Here is a 27,247-nt window from a genome sequence, read left to right as displayed (position 1 = left end):
TCCCCCTCTTTCGATAATTCTGATTCTTCTTGATATTTCGGTGAGAGTTTCTGTTGTGTGTTTGTATCGATTTCGTCTGGCGATTTTCAGGATTTCTTTCCATTCTTCTTTTATTTCGTCCCATTCTTTAGTGTGGTGTTGGTTTTGTTCTTGTAATGTGCGTTATATTTCTTTTTATTGCGATAGCAATTATATGGACACTCAAAATCAGATTTCTGCCGTCGGCGTCGCCGTCGCCGTAGCCGTCGCCGTCGCCGTCGCCGTGAGGTTCCGTATGACGTCATTTGGAGAAGAAATCGTCGCCGCGCGCCGAACGCTGTACATGCGAGTGAAATGGCGCGAGGGGCGCGTCTTTCACGGGGTGTGAACGCACGGCGGAGAACAAACGCGCGTTCTGCGCCGTGCTCGCTTAAGGGCTGCAAAAGTAGGCGTCTCTGTTCTCCTTCACAATCACCATGTATGTAGAGCAAACGCGCCTTCTTTCGACGAGCGAGAGGCCGTGGGGGAGGGGGAGGGAAGGGAGGCGACGTTTAGCTGCGGCACGCAGTGCCTATTTATATCAGAGGCTCCGGCAACAGTCACCAACGCCGCACGCATTTTGAGCGAACGCGGGCAAAACGCCGATGGCGTCTTCAACAGTTCTGCGTGTTGCCGATGTTGCTGCATGTCCAAGTTTATACAGCTGATAAAGCTAATATCATTACTCCGTATAGCTCTCTACAAGTTTGCTATCGCAATTGATGCTTCGCCTTTCAGGTGAAACTGCGACAACTTTTTTGATTTCCTCTTGACTTTGTGTGCCATGTAAAAGGGCAGCGTTCATTCTCGAAGTGTTCATATTTCTTAATCTTCCTGGGCTGCCTTTAATTGTGGTCGATCCAGGTTTGTGATCGCTGATGTCTAAGAGTTCTGGTGGCAAAGTATGTATTTGACAGTTTTCTAAGTTGATGGGTTAAGGTAGGGGCTATATAAATTCTATCTAATCTGCTGGCTGTGTCTCGTGATGTTCTTGTGGGTTCGAATGTGTCTGTGTGTTTGAGAATCCATGTACCTGATAATCTGTGCTGTATTAGTATCTTCCTCAACTCTTTTGCGTGGTAATTAGACGGACGCCAATTGTCCTAGTCCTCTTATGACCCGTATTGTGTCTAGAACGCAGTTAAAGTCTCCAAGTATGATGTACTGCTGTGGTTCTCTAGTAAATACGTTCTTAATTTTTTTAAGAATTTGTTCGTGAGACTTCTCGTCACGGGTGCGTATACATTAATTATCCTTACTCTTTTTTCATCTATAAAGATGTCCACCGCTGTTATTCTCCCCTCAGTGTCACATGTGTAGTGTGCACTTTCTCTGTATTTAGTTGAAAGAAAAATTATGCCTGTACCTCAGGAACGGGCATCTGTTAATGAGAAAAAGGCATCTAGTCCGAATCTATTTTTGAAATTTATTACGTCTCTTGGTGCTCTGAAATTTGTTTATTGTATGCACAGGATGTCTGTTTGGTTTTGCTTACAGAGGTGGATTATCTCTCTTTGTTTGTCCGTGTCTCTGAATCCCCGTACATTATATGACAATGTTGGTGCAGGGACAAGAGAAAAAGAAAGGAAAAAAATCACAGCATATCCACGGGGTGAATGATGATGAGTGGGCGAAGCTCCGGAGTGAATCATCGGATCTCCCGCTTAAGGGGACGCTAGCACAAACGCGTTAGAGACGTGCAGTACTCTCTAGTAAGGGGGAGCGGCCACAGTGTCTTACGTAGCCATTTACACATGCCGGAACGTGCACCGCGTTTGCCGACGCCATCACATGACTGCTGAGAGAGTATACCCCCCGTATTCATAAACGCTCCTCGACTTGAACTTGACTTGCCACCGCCTTGGGCAGCGCGTTCGAAACGCGTTGAAGGTAAGGCGGAGAGGCCACAGCGTCTTACACCAGCTTCTTACACGGGCCGTAACGCGCTAGCACAAACGCGTTAGAAACGCGCTAGAAACGCGGCCTTTCGTTAATGTTGGGTATTGCCATCGTGGTGCTTGTGTCTATGTGTGCTTTGTGGTGTAGTGGGCTAACGCCGCGCGCTCGGAAGCGAGGGGTCCCTGGTTCGATTCCGCGCTACGGACACAACTTCGGAATTTTTTTCCTCATTTTTCTCAGACTGGTTACACACTACTACTACGACGAGGGACGAACGGGTGCCGCCTTAAGGAGCTTCGCCCCTAAAAAACGATTTGAAGAAAGACTGGAAGATGTCCCTCCCTACTTAACAGATGGCCGTTGTGCAGGATTGGGTTGCATTGGTCTACCGTGTCACTCACTACACGTCAGAAAAGGAAATAAGAGCGACAGCGGATGTAAAGTGTGGCATAGGAGAGTGCTCCTTATCATTCATTCATTGTGTTTGAGTTCATTATGGCTTATAAAGTTAATGTTATGCGCATGTGCGCGTTTCCCTTTTTTTTGGCGTGCGGCCATTCCTGGTTTGTATCAGAGAAAGTTGTTGATCTTGTACTGATACAAGTTCATAGTTCAGGCAGTTTGACACGTGCCATGTGACTTCGGTATAATAGGATAAGCGTCAGTTTATCGGCAGAGCAGTCAGTGCCTGTGTGTACGTGCGCATGTTTCGCGCCGACGGTTTCGGAAGATAGGCCAGTTAAAGTGGGCGAGACGGCCCTGTGATAAAAAGCACTAGGGGAGAGGGAGTGCCTCTCTCTGTTCGGCCGTTCTTAATCATTGTTAGCTGTGCTGTATTGCCGTATAGCGGCACCATTAGTGAAAGAAAACCGTAAAGGAAAGGTTTGTTTTAAAGAAAGGGCTGGCAGAAATCTGCTTGGAAAGTGCCCTGCTCTGTCGATTGTGTTGTTCCGGCATTATAGCGGAGGAAGAGCATTAAATCAAGGAGACCAAAAGGGTAGTTTGTCATAGCATGTGTAAAACACAGCACAATGTGTATGTATGATCAATATTGTGTCAAAAATAATAAATTAGAACATGTCATTATCACTTACATCGTCCGCAGACGAGTAGTGCGAGTTGGCCGGAGACTCCACCCGTGGTTTCTTGGTACTCGAGGCTTTGGCACTAGATGGGTCACCTCCGCTGCTAGTTGATTCCGGTTGAGGCCTTCGCTGAGACCTGGAACGGTCGCGTCGAAGTTCTGGTAGGCTTGTAGTCTCAGCCTCTGGTATCCATGATTCTCTTAAGGGATCTGTGCTGTCTGCTGAGGTGTCATTTTCTACTTTGGTGGCCTTTGGCGGTGTTTTTGCAGATATTTCCGGCTTAGTTGGGCTTGGTGTTCCTTGTGGTCGTCGTCTCTTCGGCGTTCTTTTGGTTGTTTGTTTGTCTTGCTCCCCCTTGTGGTGATGATACTCATCATTGGTCTTAGGGGTCGATTGTCCGTGATTTCTGACGATGACGTTGAAAAATGGGTTTCCAGCTGTTGCCCTCTGTTTCCTCTTGTTTCTTTTGGGTGTCATCAACCTTTCCTGTACGAGAGTTGTTCTCATTTTCCAGCTTTTGGGGCGGCTTCGGGGGCGTTACGGCGCCGACGGAATTTTCCGCGTGTCGTCCGATTCCCAGCTTGAGGCTGCGCTTTGACTTGCGCTTGTTGTGTCGGTTGGGGTTTGGCATGTGCTGGTACTGTTGGTCGTCGTTTTGATGGTCCCCATCTCTTCTAAATCATTTAGGAGCGTTGCTTTTAGTGTGGAACTTCTTGGTGGTGTCGTTGGTTTCTTCAAGATGGTCATTTGTCTTACTGGTGATCGTGCTAGCGGAGTGGAAGCTGCGGGCTCTGCATTTTTCTCATCGCTTGATCTTATTGCTGCCGCATAAGACCTTGGTAGAAAACAGTCGTTCGTAGAATGTTCCCTGCCGCATCTACGGCATTTCCCCGTACATTCCGCAATGCTATGGTCATAGCTCTTGCAGCGATCGCTGTGCGGTGTTGTGCAGTTCGCTGCTACATGTCCTTCTTCATTGCACTTGACGCATACGCGGCGCATGCCCGCCCCTATATTCCAACATGGCTGTGTGGCCTTGGATAGTTAGAAAATTTGGGGCTGGCTTGGTCATTTCCAGTTTGGCAACGCGTGTGCCAATAAATTCCTTGCCTTGATGAGTGCATGGATGCGAACGTAACATCTCGGACTTTGCCAAACGGTTGAAGTGCTGCTGTTACTGCTTCATGCAAGATGTACGGTGGAAGACGAAAAATGTTTACTGGTGCGCATGGCGTTCCCACTGCTTCAATTGTAATTTCATTTTCAGTTATCTTAAAGCTACCAACAAGTAGCTGTGTTGCCTGTTCAGGTGTCTTCTTGACACACACGAGGAACTTGAACCCTCCAAGATGTTGCAAGAACAGTACGCCATTGGCGCCTGTTAACTTCTTCTACGCTGTCGATAATTTCATCCACAGATGTGGTTAGAATCTGGTACCGTGAACAAGAAACAATGTTCCTTGGGAGGGGGCGGAACTTGGCGTGAAACCATTCTCTCGGGAAAAGAAAGGCAAAGTGGGCGTACCACACGGCCTTCTAATCTTGTCAAACTGATCCTTACTTGGGTGTGGTTCTTGCTAGCTGCCTCGGCCTGCTGGACCCATCCAGGCTCGGCCGATGGCGCTGACGTTCTTCACTGACTTGTTGTTGCTCTGGGGCCTGGCAGATGGTGCTGGCCGGGGCGCTTGGAAGGGGCAGGAGATAACCGGCTTGTCGCCGGTCGTTGAAGATACGATGGTTCCCAAGGCTCGGCTAGGGGGCGCCAGGAGTGTGCGCAGCTGGTCTGGGATGATCTTGAGGGTCTCCTGGGGGTCCTCGTCTTGAGTACGAGACCCCAGGCACACGCAGATGACTCGTCAGAAAACTATTCTTGGCCCGGGGGCAGGGATCTTAGCCTAAAGGCCGAGAAGCGATAACTGGAGCACGGACTGCGGTCTCAAACCACCTTTTAAAACCACAAAAGAAGTCCTAGAGCCCGCATCAGCCTGTACCAGCGAAACACCGCTATTACGGCACAATATCTGAGGCGCTGGCTCTGAGAACTGCTTGGTCCATTCTTAAGCAGTACTTTTAGTTTATTAATTGGTATAAGAGGCGCGGGATTCAACAAAATGCACGTAGAGATTCTCTCGGCCTCTCTCTCGGTGGCGTCGTACAGAATAATGGTCGATAGCTCATACAGAGATGCGAAAGAGCTTGCAAGCACTTTTTTTCTTCCAAATTGTAATTTGATTGACAAAAAAACTAGATATCCAAGCCGACAAAATGGACTAAGAAACCATTATTGACCGCAAACAAGCGACAACGTCACATTCAACATGGCTTCTCCCATGTCTCTGTTCATGACTTCCCCTGTGCGCGTGGGCTGTCAACGCGACAAGTTGGTATCGTTCGTTACCTTTATGCTAGAATCGGTTCCGAATGGGCGCTGACGTTGTTCATTCTATGGACCGCACCTAACTCGCACAAACACATTCCAGAGGCTGGAGGCAGCTTGACTGTGGTGGCCACGATTTCTATGGCCTCGCACCAGAGCTGCATAACGCTCTCCCAACCCTCAGGAGAAGGCGGCTCCCTGGTGAGGGACCGCAGAGTGGAGGCCTGGTCTCGCTCGAAGCAGGCTGTTGGTGTCGGGAATGTCGGTGGTACTCGGTGGACCGTCATCGACATCAGGGCCAATCTGGTCAGCGTCTGTCGCCGCACGGTCAGGTGGTCCTGGCACATCTCCCGTGGTAGTAGAGCCAGGGGTGTCGGGGAGTGGGCACATTAGTATATATATATATATATATATATATATATATATATATTGACTGCGGAGAAGCGCGCTTGGACAGCAACCCGATCATTAGCAGGCTGTGTCACAAAAATGCAATGGGCGCCAGCCGGGGGGGGGGGGGGTCCAGCACACTGGGCGACAGGGACATGAGGGGGGTTGACTTGCTGGCTGCTCCTCAGATAGGACGCCACTGTTGGCCGCAGGCAGGATGGGAGGGAGCACGAGAGGCTCGCTGAGCATCCTGCTTCGCATGCCACTGGATGTGGTTCACGAGGCCCCGAGCAGATTGGGAATGAGGGCACTAGTGGAGGCGGGTCTGAGTGGTAGGGGCCTCCAGACTGCCTTTGGAAGCAGGCGTGGCCGGAAGGAGCCCCTCTCCACAGAGGGAGGGAGCACTTGTACCTGGTGGTGATACGGATCCCGTGTTTGTGCCAGGTGGCGAATGAAAGACTGTCGTCGTGAAATCCAGGTTGTGTGTGCCACCGTAGGAGGCCCGGCACTCCGTCTCGCAGCATTTGATGATACGCGGGAACAAGAAGTACAGGTAGAGTACCTGCCCCTCCCGAGACGGCTGCCTAGTAGAACCGGTTGCGCTTGAGGACGTCGAGGTGGTCGGAGACGCCTCCGAACTCGCAAGTGGTGACAAAAAAAAAAGACCGAGGTTCCTGACGCAAAGGACCTGTTCGATGCGCTGGAGCATTGATGCGACCGCGAAGGAGTGGTGATGCGACCAGAGAGGGCTGCACCGATGGTCCAGGGCAGGAGGTGGAGGCAGGGGCCACCGGAGATGGCGGCCGCCGGGTGAGCAGGCAGAGAAGTTAGAAAAACTGCAGGCTCATCAACCACCAGGGAGGTCCGGGCCGGGTGGCTGGTCGAAGGTCCAGGTCGGGCCAGGTAGTGCAATGGTTTTCAAGTGCAGTGGTTCGTACCCCAGCAGGGAATGAATGGCACATACCCCCGAATGAGCTCCGGAGGTTGCTACCTGAAAAATCCGCCGAGCAAGGCCCTTCAGCACCTGGGACCTGTGAGGTCCCAAGTACAAGGGTAAGAGCAGTTTTTTATTAATCCGATTTACAAACATTATAAAGAGAGGGTTACAGAACTAAAACAAGAACAGTATATAAGTGTGTACAATAAAACTCCAAAAAACTAAATGGCTCAAAAAACGCCAGTTAGTGGTGAGCCAATCAATCTGAGCTCTATATAAATGCGGGTGGAGGAGCATATAACAACGTCGTGTACCCGCAGCGCCTGCACCGTTTGTCGGTTGCGGGTGCCCAAACTTGCGTGCTGCTTAAGGGGAGGAAGTTGAGCCGGGCTCGATGGATGGATGAAGCGCCAGTGCATGCATGCATGGATCGAGTGTAGCGGTCGGACCTCATGAAGGGGCGTTAGCGCAGTGCGCCGCTACGCACGCCATCGTCTTGCCCTGGCTCGGCTTGTCTTGCAGAGTGCTATCCCGTTCTTTGGAGCGGATTGCCCGGATGTTCTTGATGAGCTTGTGGCGGTTCCGCGCCGAGTTGGATACCTCGCCTCTGCATGTGATGCGGGCCCCATGGGGTCATACAGCTCCCTGGCGATGGAGAACCGACGGGAGGCTTTCCTAGCCTCAATCCACACAGACTGCAGATGTGTGTGTGGACGTCTGTCGAAAGTCGCCCTCCATTTCGCCGGAGAGGTAGGCCGCCATGCCCTCGGTCTCTGCCTGCCGCCTTAGCCGATTGGACACCACCCGCTCCAGCTCCTCTCCCACTCGCTGCCGGACCTCCACGTCTGTCCACGACAGGAGTTTGAAGGCTCTGTCCACCCGGCATATGTCGCTCAGCTCCGCCGCAAGTGGGATGGATCCCTGCAGTACCAGCCTGCGTGCTGCCGTACACGTACGTATTCATTGGAAGCTCTGGCTGCAACGTACAGGGTTTTCTTGATAAGCTGGCGGAGCTACTCGTCCAAGCGCTACCACTCTCATTTGCTGGCGACGCCCACCCGCATGGCAAAGTTTAGTGCTGGACAGTGGATACACGAATGATATGGTGGCATCCAGCCTTTGCCACGGGGCAAGCAGCTTTCTGCCCAGGTGAATGACCTCGTCGATGGTGGTGTCGTCCGGCAGCACCCGGAACACCGTCGGCCTAGGAACTTGTGCCCCTCGTAGTCTGAAAGTGGCGGAATCTGGTTGCCAGACATGGGGGTGAAGGTGTAGGACCGGCGCATGGCAGCATTCAGTCGCAGCCCTAGCCGGGCCGAGAGTGTAGCCACCATGTCTAAGCGGCGCTGCAAGATGGTGGGATCCGCGGCCAGCAGCGTCAGATCATCAGCGTAGGTAAAGAGCAGGCCGCTTAGAGGGCAGCCTTGCCTCTCAGCCCAGCTCCGTTGGCGATGTGCTCCGTAGTGCGTGCTGCTGCCACGACGCAGGTAGTGTTGGCGCGCTACAGGTCCTCCACGATGTTGGTTGGCAAAGGCCTTTCCTAAGCCGGCGCCGCGGACAGCGTCAACGAGGGCCTGATGGGCGACCGATCCAAAGGCGGTTTGCAAAGTCGAGGAACCCCACGCACAGCTCCCACCTCCCGTCCTGGCATCGTCTAGGCGTCCCTGCAGCACGAAGTTGTGTTCAAACACGCCGTCGAGCGGCAGGAAGCCAGCCAGCCCTTCTGACAGCTGGACAGTAAGTAGTACCATACCGCATGGTCGCCCAATGTCCAGCCGGGTGGGTGGTGAGGCACCCGGCATACAGTTTGGTAGTCGTGCGACCAAGGGCAATGGGGCGCCAGTTTGTGGGGTCCTCGCGGTCGCCCTCCTTGTAAATCAGGATCGCCCTCGTTGACTTCCAGCTCACGGGCGTGCGGCGGTACAGGAGGCATGTGTTGAATACCGCCGCCAGGAACCTGCCCTCGGGGTTCTCCAGTGGTTGTACGTGAGAGGTGGTCCTGCCATGGATTGTACTCTTGCTACGGAGTTTGGTTGGCTGCGACTTCTTGTGGGGAACAGGGTCAGATGTCGAGTTCTCGACCGGAGAAAGCTGGTGTCCACAGCGGTTGGCGACCAGAGAGAGTTTCGCGAAGTGGCGATGTGCACCTGCGTCGATTGGGCAGAGTTGGAATGGGGCCTCGGTCGGTGATTAGCCGCACCACCCGGCGCCGGTTCCTCCTGTATGGGGTCTGGATCTGCCGGGGGATTGTCCGGGTTAATTAAGCTCGCGCGTGCGAGACTGGCGCGAGTTCCCGGGATTTTCTGGCAGCCGCAGATGTTCAGTTGCGGCAGCAATGGCGCGGTCCGGGATGTTTTCGAACCGTGCCCAATCCTCACTCAGCAGACTTGTGCAACCGCCTCCAATGCCCGCAGCTCTTTCGTCTCCTTCGCCAGGACCCAGGTGCTGTCCTCCGGTCGCAGTGCCCGCTGTCCGCCGACGCGGGACCCGCGTTCGCAGCCATCACTACGCACGTCCGGGTTCTTCGTCCGGGTCACCAATGTAGGAATTAACGTGACGGCGGCGAACTAGCCGTGCCGTCGTTCCTACTCAAAAGGCGGTGAGCCGAGCAGAGGCTGCCACGACCAGCGTCTCACGTCCGGGTCACCAAGTTATAGTGGTCGCGATATACGACGCCTATAGAACGCCGCCTGTATACGAGCGGCGGGACGCACGTCCGCACACAACGAACGCAGAGATGCAATCTGTGTTTATATTTCGCGCGTCTTGCGCGACGCTGTGTTGGCGCTGCAATCGGGAGCGCGCTTAGGGCGCGCCCTACAACCTCGTATATGTTTGCTGGCTATTACTTTTCTCAATAGTGTGGTTCTAATGATATAATAAAAACAACCGGTCCTAATGGGCAACCCTGACGGACGGACACCTTTATGGATTTTAAGTTTAAGCGTAATGCCTCCGTTGACGATTATGTCGCTCGTACTATATATATATATATATATATATATATATATATATATATATATAGATGCACAAATAACTTTATTAACTAGTCCTGCCTGAGAAGCCCTGCCCTAGCTAGGGCAGAGGCGCGGGCCGCTACCACGTGGGGACGGGTAAAGTAGCTGAATTGAACGAATGAAATCTTGTGGCACTTTGAGTAATTGAAGGATTTGAAAGAGGTATTTGTGTTTAACTCTGTCAAATACATACTTATTGCTTGATCCAAGGAGATGAAAGCTCCACTAATGTGTTTGAGTTGTGCGTATTCTAAGGCGTCTTTGATTAACGTCAGATTTGCAAAAATGGAACGTCCAGGGACAGCGCAGGCCTGGCAGGGGGAGATCATCGTCGGTATGACTGGTCTCAGTCTAGAGTGGACAACGGTGGCCACCAGCTTGTTATCTGTATTCAAGAGAGTTATTGGGCGCCAGGATTTTGGACTACTCGGGGGAAGACCCTTCTTTAAGAATGAGAGCAATTCGGCCTTTGCCGAACAAAGTAGGTTTCTTTACTTCTTCTTCAAAGAACATTTTAATCATCAAGAATAAAGACTCGCCAATTGTGTCAAGAAAGATAGAATAGAAAACTTGGTTGTCAAACCGTCGCAGCCAGGGGCAGTTTTTTGACTCGTTTCTTTTAAGCACTGCTTAACGTCGTCAATAGTGACACCTCCATTCAAGTCAAAGAGTAACTTCATCTGGCTCTAGAAGATATTCACATAAGTCTGCAACTCTTTAGGTATTCATTCGTGCAGGCAGTCATTGTGTCTGCCCATCGGATAATCTGAATTCTACGGATTAATTCATTTAGTTTAGCAGAAATCCTCCAATATCTGGCTTTTCCGTCTTCTTAGGATTTGCTTTCATGATGACCTTCAAGGCATCCCAACTGGCAAGAAGAAATCTACGGTACGTGAAAGGCCGTTTTGAATGTTCTGAATACTTTCTTCATCTTGTAGAAGAAGAGCAGGATCGAAGCTCCAACACTACTGATCCGTTTGAATTCGACCCGAAGTCCATGCATCGAGATCATCAATCACCATAGGGGGCAATGGTCCGGTCTACCCTTTAGAAATCGGGTAGAGGCGCGACCTCGCATGACAGCAGCGAAGGTAAAAAGCAAACCCTGTCAATTCTACTGGCTGTGCGTGATCCTAATCTAGTCGGTCCAAAAAGGTCTTTGTAAAGGTAAACCCATGCGTCAGAAAGAAGGCGGTGCTTCAATATTTCCTCAAGTTCTCGTGTGCATAATAATAAGTGGAGCGACCCGACCCCTCACATGTCTGCTTGAGTCAATAATGCAGTTGAAATCTCCCAGAATAACATGGGGGATGGCTCGAGCAAATATGTTTGCAGATATTTGTAGAAACTGTTGGTATTTGAACGGGTTACGGGTGCATAAATGTTCACGGAGCGGGTTTTTGCACCGTCAATATATAAAAGGTCTATCATGAGTGTGTACGACCACTGACACCGAATACACAGTGAGCTTTCTCCCTAAATCTTCCTGAAACAAAGATTTTCCTTCCCCACACCACAAGCTCTTGAATGAGTTAGCGAAAAGAAAGCGGTAACATTGAAATCATGCTGAGAATTAGTCACCTCCAAAGGTGTTCTGAAATTTGTGTCCTGAATGAACAGGACGTCCAAACCAAGGTGCTTCGCGAAATTAAGAATCAGGTTCTTTTTTTTTCTCTCTGAAGCCTCTTACGTCATTAAAAGTTAGTTGCAAATCTCAAGTTACTCATTTGAACTTCATGGTGAGGGATAATGAGGGGGGTGTACCACCGCGTTCGCGGGGCTGCCCCAACGCCGGTCGCGCCAATAGTTCGGTACCACCCGCCTAGAAAAAGGAGTTGGCACTGCTTTGCAAGCTCCTCAAGACTCGGAGAGGTGGTTTAGCTACATGACAAATATACCATACGCTTTGTTACGTCCAAAGCCCGGAGACAAACGTAGAACAGTAGCAAGCACTTTATTGCTACATAGTGCCGCAAGTACGACGGTACAAAAGGAAGTGAACAGTGAGCGGGGAGGCAGCCGAGACATGCCAGCTTTATAGTTATCGCAGTCGGGTCACATGATTACTGGGCGGCTTAGCTGGCCGCTCTTATCAAGAACACGTGGCGCTATCGCATACATGACACGCTTCCTAAGAAGACTGCCTGAATCAAATATTGCCTTTCAAGTAGAGGAAAATCAAATTCCCGGGCTGCCTTGACATTGCTTTTGAATGTGTTCACGACAGGAGTCCACATGCCATCACAGATGCCCCTTGATGTATAGGAGATTCCCAAGATTTTAATTACGGGATGCCACTGAAGTGGTGAAGCGATATGAAGTCGTGCACTTGGAGCACCAATAAAGAAATATTTACTTTTTGAGTAATTAAGTTTTGCACCAGATAATGATGCGTATTCCTGGAAGACATTGAGGGCATATAAAACCGATTGTTCATTGTGGGCAAACAGTGTAATATTGCCACCTGTAGGTAGTGGGTCGAGGGCAAGAGTGGGTCGAGCCCAAGAGAAGAAAGAAGACCGCGCGCTCCTTCTCTGCTCGAGCCAGTCTTGCCCTCGACCCACTACCTACAGGTGGCATACCTACAGGTGCAATACCTACAGGTGCAATACAGGGACAGCATTCACAGCGCAGCTTATGGACGAAGTTTTTGAATTGAGCAACACCAGGCATCGCAAGACGACCGCGTACCATCCGCAGACCAACGGACTTACCGAGCGACTGAATAAGACTGTCACAGACATGCTCGCAATGTACATCGACGTTCAACACAAAACATGGGATCGGATCTTGCCTTACGTGACCTTCGCGTATAACACCGCCGTGCAAGAGACGACGCGCTTCACGCCCTTTCGCCTTCTCTACGGTCGCGAAGTCCAGACGATGCTGGACGCTATGCTGCCGTGTCAAGACGCTGACCTATTGACAACTGACGCCGAGGAATTTGCAGAGCGTGCTGAGGAAGCTCGGCAGCTCGCGCGGCTGCATATCAGCCAGCAGCAGCAGGCAGACGCACGACGCTACAACATCCGCCACAGGGACGTGTCCTACAACCCCGGGGACCAAGTTTGGGTGTGGACCCCCGTTCGCCGTCGTGGCCTCTGTGAAAAGCTTCTGAGCCGGTATTTCGGCCCGTATAAAGTGCTCCGCCGCGTCAGTGACGTAAACTACGAAGTAGTTCCGGACACAACATCGCAGACACGGAGTAGGACACAAAGACAACCGACCTCAGACATAGTTCATGTTGTGCGCATGAAGCCGTACATTGCGCGTCCGTAATTTTTTTTTTCATTTTTTTTCTCTCATTCCCTTCTTTGTTTCTACTTTTCATTTATCTTTGGGAGCTTGCTTCTTCGTTCATTGACTGTGCCGGCGTGACGGCTACATTTTTTTTGTGTACTTTCGCTTTGCCTGCCTTCCTCTTCTTTGTCTTCTACGCCTTTTTTTAGCATCGAGGCGATGCTTTTGTTCGGAAGGGGGGATATTGCCACCTGTAGGTAGTGGGTCGAGGGCAAGAGTGGGTCGAGCCCAAGAGAAGAAAGAAGACCGCGCGCTCCTTCTCTGCTCGAGCCAGCCCCGACGGTCGCGTCTTCCAAGAGCCAGCCGCTCTACGTTTATTAAACCTTCAGGACTACTTATCGAGGCTCGTGACAATATCGTCAGCATACGCTGTTACTTTTGCAAAGGAGTTACCAGGGAGCGGCAGGCCCCTAATGTGCGGATGACGCTCTATAGCTATTACGTATGGTTCTAGGGATAAAATAAACAACAGTGGAGAAAGTGGGCATCCTTGACGGATACCTCGTGTAACTCGGAAAGGTTTGCTTTCCTTCGAATCTAGTAGCAAAGTGCTTTCTATATTGGCATAAATTGCTTTAATCAGTTGAACAAAGTTTTGGGGGAATCCGAATGCATCTAGCATGCAAAATATATATTCGTGTTTTAAGTAATCAAATACTTTTTCTTGATCCAAAGAAACTAGCAGACCTTGAGCGCGGCGACTGATCGTATATTGCATGATGTCACGTGTGACACAAGAGTGACTGTGAATTTCGCGGCCCGGAACGGAGCACATCTGGTGCCACGAAATAAGTGATGGAAGTAGCTTGCTAAGTCGACGTACAATTATGCCGGTTAAAAGTTTATAATCAACGTTTAGCATTGTTATGGGTCGCCAGTCTTCGGGGCTCGTTGACGTGGGGCTATTCTTAGGCAGAAGTGTTATGCGTCCCTCGCGGAAGGAAAGCGGCAAGGTGCATTCTTCAAAGCATCGCCCTAGAACTCTCGTCAATAGGGGTCCAATGGCATCCCAAAACTCCAAGTAGAACTCTACTGGGAGACCGTCTGGGCCTGGGGCCGATCCACGCTTCATTTTATCCAGCGTTCCTTTTATCTCGTCTCTGGAGGGGGGAGTAAGGAGCATATCATAGGATTCGCGGTAGTCGCGTGGCAAAGCGTTCAGTAGGGGATGCGCGGGTATTCGGGCAGCGTTTATGGTGAGCTTCGACTGAGCCATATCGCGGAAATGCCCGACAAAGTCGTGAAAATCTCGAGAACCGGCATCAGCCAAAAGCGTTCGAGTCCAAGGAGTAGGGCGGTGATCCCGCTGGACGGATTATTGCGCGTCGTGCGTAGCGAAGCACCTCGGGGTGCGCACACGGCGAACGCCTACAGCGCCAAGCGGCAGCGGACAGCGACGAAGCGCGCACCAGACGTTGGTAGCGTTCCACGAGTTCTACCCTCCAAGCGTACATAACGGCCGTCGGGTGTGGACTGCGTTGGGTAATGCGCATCTTCGCCACCAACCCCGCCATTTCTTGGGACACGCGAGCTCGGAGCGCTCGCCCAGACGTACTACAGTGATGACGCCACTGCACCTTAAGTCCATCCCAGTCATCTGGATCGGCACCTACAAGCGACGCCGTCACAGCCCGCAACAATCCGTTTTTTGACTGAACGTCATGTAGGACGCGGCAGTCGAGACGCCTTGGACCTCTAGATGACGATATGCCTGTGGGTAGCTGTAATGCCAACTCAAAAGGGCGGTGATCGCTAACGTACACTTGCGATGGTGGGAGCGAACGGACATCGGCAATACGGACACAGCCTAACAGACATCGTGGTACATAGATAGGCCCTGTCTAACCGACTGGATGGTGCCCCGCGTCTCCATGTCCACGCATACGTGTTTCCGTGAAGCAGTTCATACGCGTCAGAAAGCGCAAACTGCTGCACCAGGCGACCTAACTCTTTGGCGTTGCCATTTGGCCTGCCCCGGCCAGGGCCCTGGACTAGAGCACTGCACGGGCAGATTTTTTCAGCCCGGGCCCGGCCCGGGCCCGTTTTTACGTTGGGCGGCCCGCCCGAACCCGATCAAAACTTTTATGGCGAGACCCGGGCCCGGCCCGGGCGCGGAAATAATCTACGTTACCCGCCCGGCCCGGCCCGCCACCCCTTTACCTTAGGCCCGATCCCGGCCCGAGCCCGACTCGAAACCGGCCCGAACCCGGCCCGAGATCGAAAAATGTTTTTCACAGTTGAGACGCCCGAGAATAACTCGCTGCATGTTACATGCACACCACCAGAAAGCCAGAGCCCGGCCCGATCCCGCGTCAAAAAACCCGAGCCCGGCTCGGGCCCCGGTCAAATAGCACACGCCGCACCCGAGCCCGGCCCGAGCCCGTGAAAAAACTGTTCTACCCGGCCCGGCCCACGGGCCGGGCCGGGCCGGGCTCGGGCTTTCGGGTAAGCCCGAGCCCGTGCAGTGCTCTACCCTGGACATCTACGTCCGAATGGAGCACACAATTGAAATCGCCCAAAAGAATTACCTGAGGTGAATCGAGAAAATATACATCTAGAGATTGGAAAAAACTGTTGGATTTTATAGACTGTGTCGGCCGGACCATGAATGCACAGGAATCTTAAGCGTAGTGATTGAAAAACACAGTCGAACGCCAGCACGCGTCCGAGTGCGTCGAAACATACGTGATTGTCACGCAACAAATTATAACACACTATCATTATTTTTAGAGCTGAATAATATGCAGCTTTATTTTAAATTACATTACGGATTAAATTACCTTCCCTCCAGCGCGCACATCGATCGAGATTTTAGTGTCGTTGCTGGTGCTTTCACACGAAAACGACGGTAGGTAACAAACGTAAAATTTTAAATGGTGAAGATAAACAAATTGTGAAGGGTTACAGCGAGGCCAGCTTGTTCTTTTTACTGTATTTGTGCAGTCTCAATACACGTTGGGATGAAAGTAACGTAAATGTAAGGGATTACTTTTGAGTAATTGTTTAATTACTTTTGGGGCTTTTTTTTCCTCTAACGTGTACAAATATAGCCTACGCCTCCTGAAAGTGGCTTTCCCACAGAGCTTCATCGTCCAGTGGCAGAGCTTTGCAAATATTATGGGGGGGGGGGGGGGGAGGGGGGATTTTGTGGCGAAAATCTCGAGTAATAAATATATAGCGTTGTCACGGACATACCTGGTGCGCGTGCAATTGTTGTATGCGTTTCGCATTGGAACAGCCCTTTGACCATATGCACTCGCGTGCGAGAACCGCGTCTACCGGGGCGGTGGGAGCAGGCAAGAACGCGGCACCAAAATACGAAGCCGCGCTCCAATTAGAGCTCTGGCTCTTTTGTGAGCTGTGTACTGATCGTATTTAGGTTTGATTTTTGATTAAGACTTTACCCACCCCATGGGGTGACTGGGCCGATCCTACAGGCAGTGCAATACAAATATAGCCTACGCCTCCTGAAAGTGGCTTTCCCGCAGAGCTTCGTTGTCCAGTGGCAGAGCTTTGCAGATATTACGGGGGGCAAATTTGTGGTCAAAATCTCCAGTAATAAATATATACCGTTGTCACGGACATACCTGGTGCGTGTGTGCGGAAACCGCGTCTACCGGGGCGGGGAGCAGGCAAAAACGCGGCACTAAAATACGAAGCCGTGCTCGAATTAGAGCTCTGGCTCCTTTGTGAGCTGCGAAATGACATTTAGCATAGAGAAAGAAAAAAAAGTTAAAGAGTGGACACTCCCATAGACCCCGGCGGCCCAATCGACTCTAGCGCACCTGGTGGTTGGTGAGAGCAACTGGCCTGCGCTTCCCGTTTCGGTTTCACTGGCGCGAATTTTGGATTACTGTGCGCAACCGACGTTTGGCTATGGCGAAAGTTAATGATTTCAGACCACTTTTCTCCGCCCAAATAGCAATGCTATTGTTTGTCGTTTTGATTTAGCGATTCCCTATTTGTTTTAGCTCAAAACTGTGCGTGCGAATTGAGGTCATGACGTAATCTTTATTTCGACTAAGTTATAATAGAAAGATATGCAGGTAATCATAATTCACTACGGCTTTATTCATCGCGCTTTTCTTTTGGAACAAGCGGTCAATCTATATATCAATCAAAGAGACAGAGTACCCGCAATGTTTTTATTCCAAGGCAAGGTAGATAGAGGCTGAGCATATAAAAAGCACAAAATGAGAAGAACATCGCACAGAAATGCAAAGTAGACAACAAATGCATCTAGACTTACAAATAAATTCTAACAAATAGAGTGAGAACACAGACAACGCACACATCGCTAGAGTTGGCTGTAGCCGACAAGCTGGTGAAGAATGACGCACTGGGCAAGTGGGTAAGGATCTATATGGATCTATTGCAAAAACTGAGCGCACAAAGTTGATAAAGAAGGAAGAAGTGACGTATACACAGCAATAAAGTCCCGAGTCACGACTCGGGTTAACAGAAGTAATGCACAGAAAAGAAAAAGCGTACAGAAACCACACGACACAATATATCAGAAAAGCAAAAATACAGTGTGTGGCTGTTATTAAGAGCAACTTGCCCAAAATGAAAAAAAAAAAAGCGAACTTGATGCTTCAACGTTGCCTGTTCGTCCTCGGAAAGGTAGGGCAGCTTGCCCACAATGTGAAAGACAGACTTTATGCTACAACACTTGCAGACCTGTTGCCTCTTCTTATGTGTCGCTCTCATCAAAAACTTAGAGCCCAAGTTACTTGCGTCTGGGCGTTGCTGTGACGCTTCCAAGTTGAAATAGATGGTAGTCATCACTTATCCAAAATTGTGGACCTTAATTGGTGCTACAAAGCGGTATCAGAGGGCTAACAGCCGAAGAAAACCACTTTCGCTCATTATTTTTCAAAAAGGCTGCACACAGTGCATTATCACTGTCATTGTTTTTCACAAAGGCTGTATACACAGTGCGTTATCACTGTCATCATTTTTTACAAAGGCTGTACATACTGCGTTATCACTCATTGTTTTTCACAAAGGCTGTTGTACATAGTGCATTATCACTGTCATTGTTTTTCACAAAGGCTGTACACAGTGCGTTATCACTCATTTTTTTACAAAGGCTGTACATAGTGCCTTATCACTGTCATTGTTTTTCACAAAGGCTGTACGTAGTGCATTATCACGGTCATTGTTTTTCACAAAGGCTGTACAGTGCATTGTCACTGTCATCATTTTTTTACAAAGGCTGTACATAGTGCCTTATCACTGTCATTATTTTTCACAAAGGCTGTACACAGTGCGTTAACACTGTCATTATTTTTCACAAAGGCTGTACACAGTGCGCTATGACTCACAAGCTATGATAATAAAGGGGCAGCGTCCGCAACCCCATCAACAGCTGCAGTTTTGGACAATCTTATGAAAAGTTTTGATGGGCGTGGTGAGGAGGTTGACGAGAAGCTAATATACGAAAGGCATGAAAATGTGAACCATGCCCACTTCATACTGTGTTCCTTACCCGCTTGAATATATTTCAACACGCGCTTTTGCTATCGTTATATTACTTGAGCTGGAGAGATAAAGTGCACATAGTGACCGACGACCCACACTAACGTGCAGAGTTCGCCCGCATATGCTACAAAAATACAGAGAGGCTACCAAGCATAATTTCTTTTTAAGGTCATACTCTTCATAGTGGGTAAACAAAAGAATGGACATAACGAAGGAGTGGTTAGTCCCGTTGAACTTGATAGAGGGCCATAATGAGGTCTGATGTAACGAAGTAATGACTATAACAAAGCTATTGCAGGATTCGGTTCAACTTGAATGCTTTTGTGTAAAGCAGCCGCTAATTGCTAAGCTTTGAACTTGTCAAGCTGTATACCTGAAATTGAAGACTGGAACCTAACCCTATCTAAGTTTCGGTTCACAAAACGCACATGCCAACATAAACGAACCCGGCAAAACATTTTCAGAAACTTCTCGCGACACCCAGCAGAGCAGAAATGAAAATCGCCAACACTTGAGAGATGGTGATACAAAACATCAGACACTTTCAGGTGATGTGCAGTGGCCTCAATAATGGCAAGAAAGTGACATTCAAGTTGTTGTACGTATTCAAAAGCTGCTTCCGATGGCACAGTTAGATTTCCGAAAAGTTTGCTGGGGACGTGGTATGCTTTGAGCATTGTGAAATACTGATGGGTCCCCTTTAGTGTCTCGCTGTCGTCTATCAATATCTGTGGGCAACTGCAAGTATCACGTGCATTCCGAAGAAAGTATTTGATGAGAAAACCAGCTACATAATATGTAGCGGAGTCATCAATAATATGGGAGTGAATGTTGGTCGCAAGTTCAGAGAGATCGTCTAGAGCGGGAAAGTCGTCAGGCTGTGGCTGTGCACACTCCTCATTATCCACAAGAGACGCACTAGCGAGGGAGAATGGCGAGAGCTCCTGAAGGAGGTCACATTCATCATCCTCAACATTTCCGTATTCTGACAGTTTGAAGAGTTTTCTTATGCAGATGTGCTTCAGGCCACAAATAAATTGTGCTACATTGGGGTTGGTGTTGCAACCTTGCTTTTGCCTTATGTGGCCAAATATGTTCTCCAGAGGATCCTGTTGAAGTCTGCGTGTTAGCAGGTATTCAAAATTGTAATTTTTGGAGAGGTCGTCCCACAGTTGACAAATAGCCTGAATTGTGATTTGATAACCAACGATGGTTTGTGGTTGACGTCTGCCATCAAACGTCCATGATGCAATCCAGGGAGGCTGGCCTCGAAGGAAGTCAATCAGCTCTGAATCCTCTTTCACGATTGCATGCCGGAGCTTTTGCGAAGTTTTCTTTTTACTCGAGCTGTTCAAGGCATCGAAAATCCTGTCCATACGATCACAAAATTGTGCTGTAGTGATGGCCGAGGCAGGCAGCACTTTCGCATACACCAATGCCGTGATAGCAATCGAAACTGATGCACTGAGGACCTGCGTTGCTCTGCTGACCTTCATATTAGAAAAAGGTTTCTGATGAATGTGCCTTTCAGTCAACTTTGGAGCCAATCGCAACCGCAACTCATGTGAGGATTGGTAAAGGCTTACAATGTAGGACCAGTCAACGATGTCATCCCCAATATATAACTTGTGTGCTTGCACATTATTGCGCGTTGTTTTAATTAAATGTGGAACATCAAAGATGAAATATACCCGCTCACCATTAACTTCAAAAAAGGCTTTGCTACAGTCACTCTTAGTTGGTTAGCGAGACTTACATTTGAACTGCCCTGGTCACAAATGACTGCTTTCACTGCAATGTTAATGCTCCTAAGCTCCACAATGAGTGACACCAGCAGGTTATGCATAACAGATGATGGTGTTGATGTGTGCCCTATAGTAAAAGCAACCGGTTGAACCCACTTTTTCGAAACACCAACAAGAAGAACTACCATTGCTCGATCAGCAATGGTTGAAGTGCGATCAGTGCCATCATCTGTAAAACCCTGGACAATGTCCCATGCAGCATCATAACACAAATTCTTTTTGAGTGCTATTTCATCGAAAACTAAAGCACACACTCGGTCCCGTTCATTCCAAGCTTGAGTATTTGTTGCAATGGAAGAAATGATTCCTGGAATTGTGCCTGGAGTCATCTTTACATTGGCTAGCCACCTCCTTAATGAACGCCGGGAGGGCAAAGAAAAATATGGAGCCAGAAATCGGTATGCTCGCGGACCACGGAAGTTTAAGTGAAGAGCAAATTTCTTGAACCACACGGGAAACCGCTTGCCCTTGCCTTTGGGCCTCAAGCGAACATGTGCAGAAAGAAGTTTAAAAACCTCCTCGGTGACGTGCGGTCGGATAATGCCAAGGGCCTTTGAAGTCGATGACGGTGCTTGGTGAGGCTGCCTCAGCAGTCTTTTGATAGTTTTCCGCTGTGTTGCTACTTTGGCTTGCAGACGTCGAATGGTTTGCTTGTATTTCTTTGATGGAGACCTTGCAGCTGGCACACAGGAAAGCACTGCAATAAACAAAAATTGATTTAAAAGCGAACAGCAACTAATCCCGTACGAGCGCTTTCTTCGCTTCTTTTTTACCCAAGGTGCCCAACTTTCTGTGGTGCAAAGTTTTCGATTCCACAAATTGAAAAAAAAAAAACATTAACAATGGCACCCTAATAATGAAAATCACTGAGAGCCCACCATGACATTTTATTGGTGCTAGTTTGCTCAGAATGTCCTAAACATAAAATTGCACATTGAAAACAGCTGCAATAACAGCATAATCACCATTTGCTGTAGGGCACTCAGGCGTGGAGCTGTTGGAGGACACATCTTCTGGAGAGTCTTGTGAAGCTTGTTCAGTACCTCGGACACTGCTGTCGGAACAATCTTGCGAGCAGCCTGCGGAAGTCTCTATATCAATAGTCTGTTGAAGTGAACATAAGTGTTGAAGCAAACAGTAAACTCACCAGTCACACATGTTCCCTTTGTGACAACTGAGCGACTGCCCAAGGTTTCCTCCAGCAAGACGCAGTCAGCAGGAACTCCTTCACCAGCTACATGGGAGCTGCCACCTGTAGAGGTTTGGTCAACAGTCAACTCAGTTCGAAAAAAAAGACAAGTCGACACTGTACACACCCTGCTCCTCGGGGCACTTCAATGTGTGGGAGCCGCTTTTCGAAGCCTCTGCCGCAGACCCTAAAGAAATGAAACAACAACAATTTGTCAGTAAGAGGCTTAAAATAACAAAAACTGAAGCACATCCACACCTTGCAGTGCGGCTTCTGCAGTCATGTCCCAGTCACTACTTGAAGCGATGCTCAGAGAACCTGCATATATGTGTAGTTGGTACAAGTTACAAAGCTTGTAGCGCAGGGAAATTTAAACCGCCCTTTCAAACGCATGAATTGGTAGGTGGAAGAAAAGAGAATGCACCAACAGAGAAACAAGCAATTTGTGGTTTGTGGAATTATCGACAGTGCCAGCTTTCTTTGATACGAGGTATATGTGTACATGTGCATGAAGGCTTCAAGTTAACGTTAAATAGCCCTTCAATGTATTTCAAAACAAGTTGCACAGGTCAATAGCATAAAAGAATGACAGGAATGTAAAGCTGTTAGGAAGGTAATAGCCCACAATTCACAAAATTTATGACTTTCGAAGTGTTACTTCTACAGCGAGGTTTCTCTATCGGCTACAAATATCTTCCAGGTTAACTGTCACCACTGATTCAAAAGAAGTGGCTGCTATCGCAGATAATTGAGTTTCTGTCAATCACTTACATGGTGCAATTGGTTGCACACTGGGAACAGCCATTCTTGTAAGCCTTGTGTGCCCAGGGTCCATGAAACTTTCAGCAGTAAAATGGTCGCTGCAAACCCTGTACGTTGCGTACAATAGGCTGGCCGGCTTACTCAGGAGATCATCTCGTCCGGCATACTGCATCCATGCTGTCATCCTGCATCGGCAATGAACTATCAGCTGAAGGCGAAGTGCTCGAACAGTGATTTTGTTATTGTTCGCCTCACAGAGCAAGCACGAAAAGTAAGCTTGAAGACATGCAAACCATACAAAAGCTTTAGCGCACCTGCCGTCCCGTGGTATGCGGAAGAAACTCGTCCCTGGCTTCTTGTGGGTTCTGCCATTGTTCAGCACGAAACACAGCAGTAGCTGCCGTAGCTTGGACCGCCGGACGGCATGGCATCAGCGCGGTCTGAAAATGTCAGTAAATGCACACCAGGATTTATTCGTGGTCCGAGGCTTCGGGAAACGCGTCGTGAAGCATGCGAGGCCCAGCGACCGCTCCTCAACAGGGAGTTTTCGAGTTTTCGAATAGCGAAAGCAAAGCTTGCGGGCGTAGCGTTGCGGGCTTCACTTAAGGGGAGCCCGCGAGCGTACGACGCGTTCGCCGCTACGCCGCAAGCTTTTCGTACGGTATTCGAAAACTCCCTAATGTTTCGCACCGAGCTCAGCGCACAGCACGCGTCGCCTCGGCTTGACGCCGTGCCCCAGTTTGCTATATACTAGGGCGAAATCTTGTACGCGTTCCACGATGGGACGGAGGCGTTCCGTTCCATCGAGCCGAACGCGATTCTGCATACGTTGCACAATGTTAACGTCTTGCCGCCGCATACAGCCGCAAACTGTTTTTTAACACGAAGGTGTTTTATGCCGGGGTCCACCAAGACTTCACTGACGTATTTCCGTCACGGAAATACGTCACACGAACATACACGAACATAATACAAAGAAAGAAACCAGAAGAAAAAGTTCCACAAACATGCAAAATTTGGAAATCGAACCCACGACCTCTCGGTCCGCGACGATAGATCGCCGAGCGTTTAACCCATTGCGCCACAAACGCATTTGCAGAGAGAGCTACACAGACGCGCCTTATATATCTAACACTCCTCCGTGTACCCGCGCTCTTGCTCGGGGCGGTGCCGCCGCCTACGAGCAGAAAAGAGAAGTACTGCATTATGACACTAACGCGCACCGACAGTGAACGCTTCAGTGGTCTCAGCACTACGACGCCTCGATGCCAGCATTCGAAGGGACGCTGGCATCAAGAAGCACTACCAACGCCACTTAGGTGGCGTTCACCGTACTCAGCACAGCGGAGCGTGGCCTCCGCAATTAGCTCTGAAAATGTTTCTGAAGTTGATCGCGGAGGCTGCAATTACGACGCGCTGTACGCGCTGATTTGACTCGGTGACGATTCAGTTACGTGCTTTGTCTTGCGCGTTGTATTAGTGTGTCAGTTACGTGCTTCGTCTTTCGCGTTGTGCTAGCGTGTGCAGCGTAGTGCAGCTTCCATATGCACGACGGTTGCTCATGGTCATCGACGTTGGTAGTCGTGATGGAGGAGACGGGCCACCAGGCGTCAGCGTGGGTGCATCAACGCCTAAGGGCGCTTTAGCCACAAAACACGAATAGACATTATATATCAATGTGCAATAAACATTACACTACTTCTGTGAAGACACGTTTCACTTTCGTGTTCTATACCGATTCCTATATAAGAGGGATCAACCCCATTCTATTTGGCAAACCTCGCCGTCCTCACAAGCTCCAGAAAAAGATTACAACTGCGCGAATAAGACACCACGTAAGAAACACAGAATGGCCCACCCACACGAAGCGCAACGCGTGTGGGCGTGTTTATGTTTCTTACATGGCGTCTTATTCGCGCAGTTGTAACCTTTTTCTGATTCAATGACCCAACTAGCCCAACAACATGTAATTCAACAAGCTTCGCTTGAAAACGTACCTCACCTGCTGTCTCACACACGAAAACACCGAAGCAGCCGACGTTGACGAAACCTTCCCGCTGTCATGCCTATGGTCATGCCTGGGCTTGTCGTATGCTGGTATGGCGAGTACTCTCGGCGCGAAATCGTATGCTGCTTATGGCAGTGCGGCTGAACAAAAATAACCACGTAAGGTGCGTTGAATAAATTGTTTTTATGTATAAATAACATGTCAAATATAGGCGCATAATTATTATTTTGTAAAAAAACATTCTGTTTAATTGATGATAACTTTTTGTTTTTCGCACTTGCGTCCTCTGGCGTTTGGTGAGAGCACTAGTTTGTTACGTGGTCGTGACGTACTTCCTGAGGCCAGATTTCGCGGAGTGTCCTCTCTTAACTTTTTTTTCTTTCTCTATGCATTTAGGTCTGATTTTTGATTAAGATTTTACCCACCCCGTGGGGTGAGTGGGCCGATCCCGGAGGCAGTGCAATACCGGGTCAACCCGTGGCGGAGGTGAAGCAAGCTTAAAGCACTCCGCCCCATTCCAAAAATAAGTTTAATATCTTGGGTCCAAATAGGACCCGTATCAGATATTAAGCTGATAAGAACAGAGGTTTTTAGAAAAATGTTTTTTAAATTTTTTTCCAAAAAGGACTGTTAATAACGACACAAAAATGGCACTTGAGTTTGGTGTTTGTTTTTGAGCAGGCATGGAGGTGCGTGTTTGTTTAGCGTGTGTAAAATATGTGTTGGAAGTTTTTGAGCTGGCATGAAGGTGTGTGTTAGTTTAGTGTGTGACTACCCAGTGAAGGTTTATTTCACTTGGCGGCGATGTGGTCAGCGTAGACGTTGCGGGATGCTGCGATGGTCTCGCTGACAGCCAACTTCTTGGAACAGCCGCAGGTACTTCTTGCTGCAGAAGCGCCGCATACGCGGTCGTTCCGGGGGTCCCAGGATCCGAGGGCTCCGACGATGATCACCTCCACGGACACTTTCTGGTACTTCCGCTGCAGGTACTCCTGGACTGGCTTGTACTTCTCCTCCTTTTTCTGGCGGGCCTCGATCAGGGCTGCAGGCCGGTTGTCAAAGGGGCAGGTTACGTCCACGATGATCGCCTCTTCGCCCCTGCAAAGCACAAGATCGGGACGGAGGTTAGTCGTGCCCACAGGCCGGTTCTCGTGGGCGACAGTGAACCTGTTGGAGGCAGCGGCTTTCAGGCGGTTTACGATCTGGTTGTGGCGGCTTGTGTATACTTGACTGTGAGTCATGCAGTGACACAGGACGTGCGGCAGAGTCTCGGGATGAGAGCCGCACACCCTACACCGTTGGTCCACGGCCGTTGCCCACGGCCTCGCTGCGTTCGACGTTAAGCCGAGCCCGGTGGAGCCCGGTGAACGAAACGCCAGTCGGCAAACCTTGCGAATATGCTGGTACGCACAAAGTGGGAACTGCTGCGGTCAGTGGCGACGCACTCCATCACTTTTCCCTGGTTGGGTTTTTGGTGGAGATCGTGGTTTCGTGCGTGCGCCAGTGCCGTCCGGAGTGTCCTCACCACCTTGGTGCGCTTCCTCGGACCAAGTGTCACGTCACCCCTCGAGATACGCGGGCCTTCTTCTTCCAACTCTCAGGCAACGCCGAGTCGCTGAGAAGCCTTGCGGGCCTCCGTCCACACGGACTGGAGTTGCGTTGCCATGGCCCGGAACTCGCCCTCCGTCTCGCTGCTCAGGTAGGCCGCCCTGTCCCCGGGATCTGCAGGCCGCCGCAGCCGCTTGCTGGTCACGTTCGTGAGCGCCAGCAACGCCAGGTCCTGGACTTCCTTGTCTGCAGAAGAAAGCAATTTGAAAGCATTATCAATTCTGCAGACGTCGCTGATTTCCGCTGCTACCGGGATGCCGATCGCGCCAGCCGCGGAGCTACCGTAAAGGTAGTCGTTGGCAGCGTTCGCGGGCAGGTAGAGCGTCTTTTTGATCAGCGGGCGAAGCGTAGTGTCCAGGCGAGACCACTCTGCTTTACCAAGGGAGCCACACCTCATGGAAAAGTTGAGCGCCGGAAATACAAAAGTTTTAACGGCGTCCAATCTCTGCCATGGGGCGAGCATCGAGGTGAGCAGGTGAGCAGGCGGCGACCCACGCTGATGGCCTCGTCCACGGTCGCCCGATCCGGTAGCACCGAGAATCCCACCGGCCGTCCCAGGAAGGCGTGCGCCTCGAAGTCACCGATAGGTGATTGGGGTGCCGTAGACCGTGAAAAGTCCAGGAACGCCGCACACAACTGCCCACCGCCGGCTCTCGCTGCGTCCTGGCGCTCCTGCAGTACGAAGTTGTGCTCGTTCGTACACACCATCATATGGCAGGAACCCCTTTTGACAACGGGAGAGCACTTCTTGAAAGGCGATCCACTCCTGCAAACGAGATGCCAAGCACCCCGCGTACAGTTTTGAGATCGTGCTCCCAAGGGCAATGGCCGCCAGTTTGCGGCGTCCCCGGGGTCCCCCTTCTTGTGGATGAGCACGGTCCGCGACTCCTTCCAGGCAGCAGGCGTCCTCCGATACCGCAGGCAGACGTTGAACACTGCGGTGAGAAATACGGCATCTGGGTCAGTTGTTGTGCGCCAATGTTTATAGGTGAGGCGGTCACTTCCGGGGGCAGTGTTCTCGCACTTGCGAAGGCGAGAAACTACCTCACCGTTGGTGAATTGCGCAAGGCTGACTTCGGCCATGTCGTTCCGCTTCACCTTGCTCAGAAGGAGCGAAGTGTCGGCTTCGCGTGGCCCCCAAGTCTCACTGAAGTGCTCTTCTAGTTCGCCAAGGGGGATCGGGCACAAACGTGTCTCGCCCTCCAAGATCAGCCTCACTGCACGTCGACGGTTCCGTCGGTACAGTGCCTGAATCTGCTGAGCATTCTCAGGATTCAGGGGGCGGCGCGGCTTCCCGTTAGCGGAAGCTGCTGGGAGCTTTACCGCTTCCGACACTACCTGTATGGCGTCTTACAGGATGTCCGT

At 50.1% G+C, this 27,247-nt stretch overlaps 1 protein-coding gene and 1 non-coding gene across 2 annotated transcripts in view; both read right to left on the bottom strand.

Annotated features, from left to right (window-relative positions):
• LOC125946768 (uncharacterized) overlaps positions 1 to 26,352 on the bottom strand; it is a 33,357-nt gene extending 7,005 nt beyond the window's left edge. The window contains exon 1 of the mRNA XM_049670747.1: positions 26,275 to 26,352. The gene's annotated coding sequence lies outside the window, so the exon portion shown is untranslated. The remainder of the gene's footprint in view (positions 1 to 26,274) is intronic.
• Positions 24,707 to 24,903, bottom strand: LOC119459844 (U2 spliceosomal RNA). Its single transcript, XR_005193837.1, has one exon. It is a non-coding gene; the product is annotated as a U2 spliceosomal RNA (small nuclear RNA).
• Positions 26,353 to 27,247: the final 895 nt, after the last annotated feature.

Source organism: Dermacentor silvarum, chromosome 7, assembly GCF_013339745.2.
Source record: "Dermacentor silvarum isolate Dsil-2018 chromosome 7, BIME_Dsil_1.4, whole genome shotgun sequence".
NCBI classification, from domain to species: domain Eukaryota; kingdom Metazoa; phylum Arthropoda; class Arachnida; order Ixodida; family Ixodidae; genus Dermacentor; species Dermacentor silvarum.
This window is presented reverse-complemented; position numbering and strand designations above follow the sequence as displayed.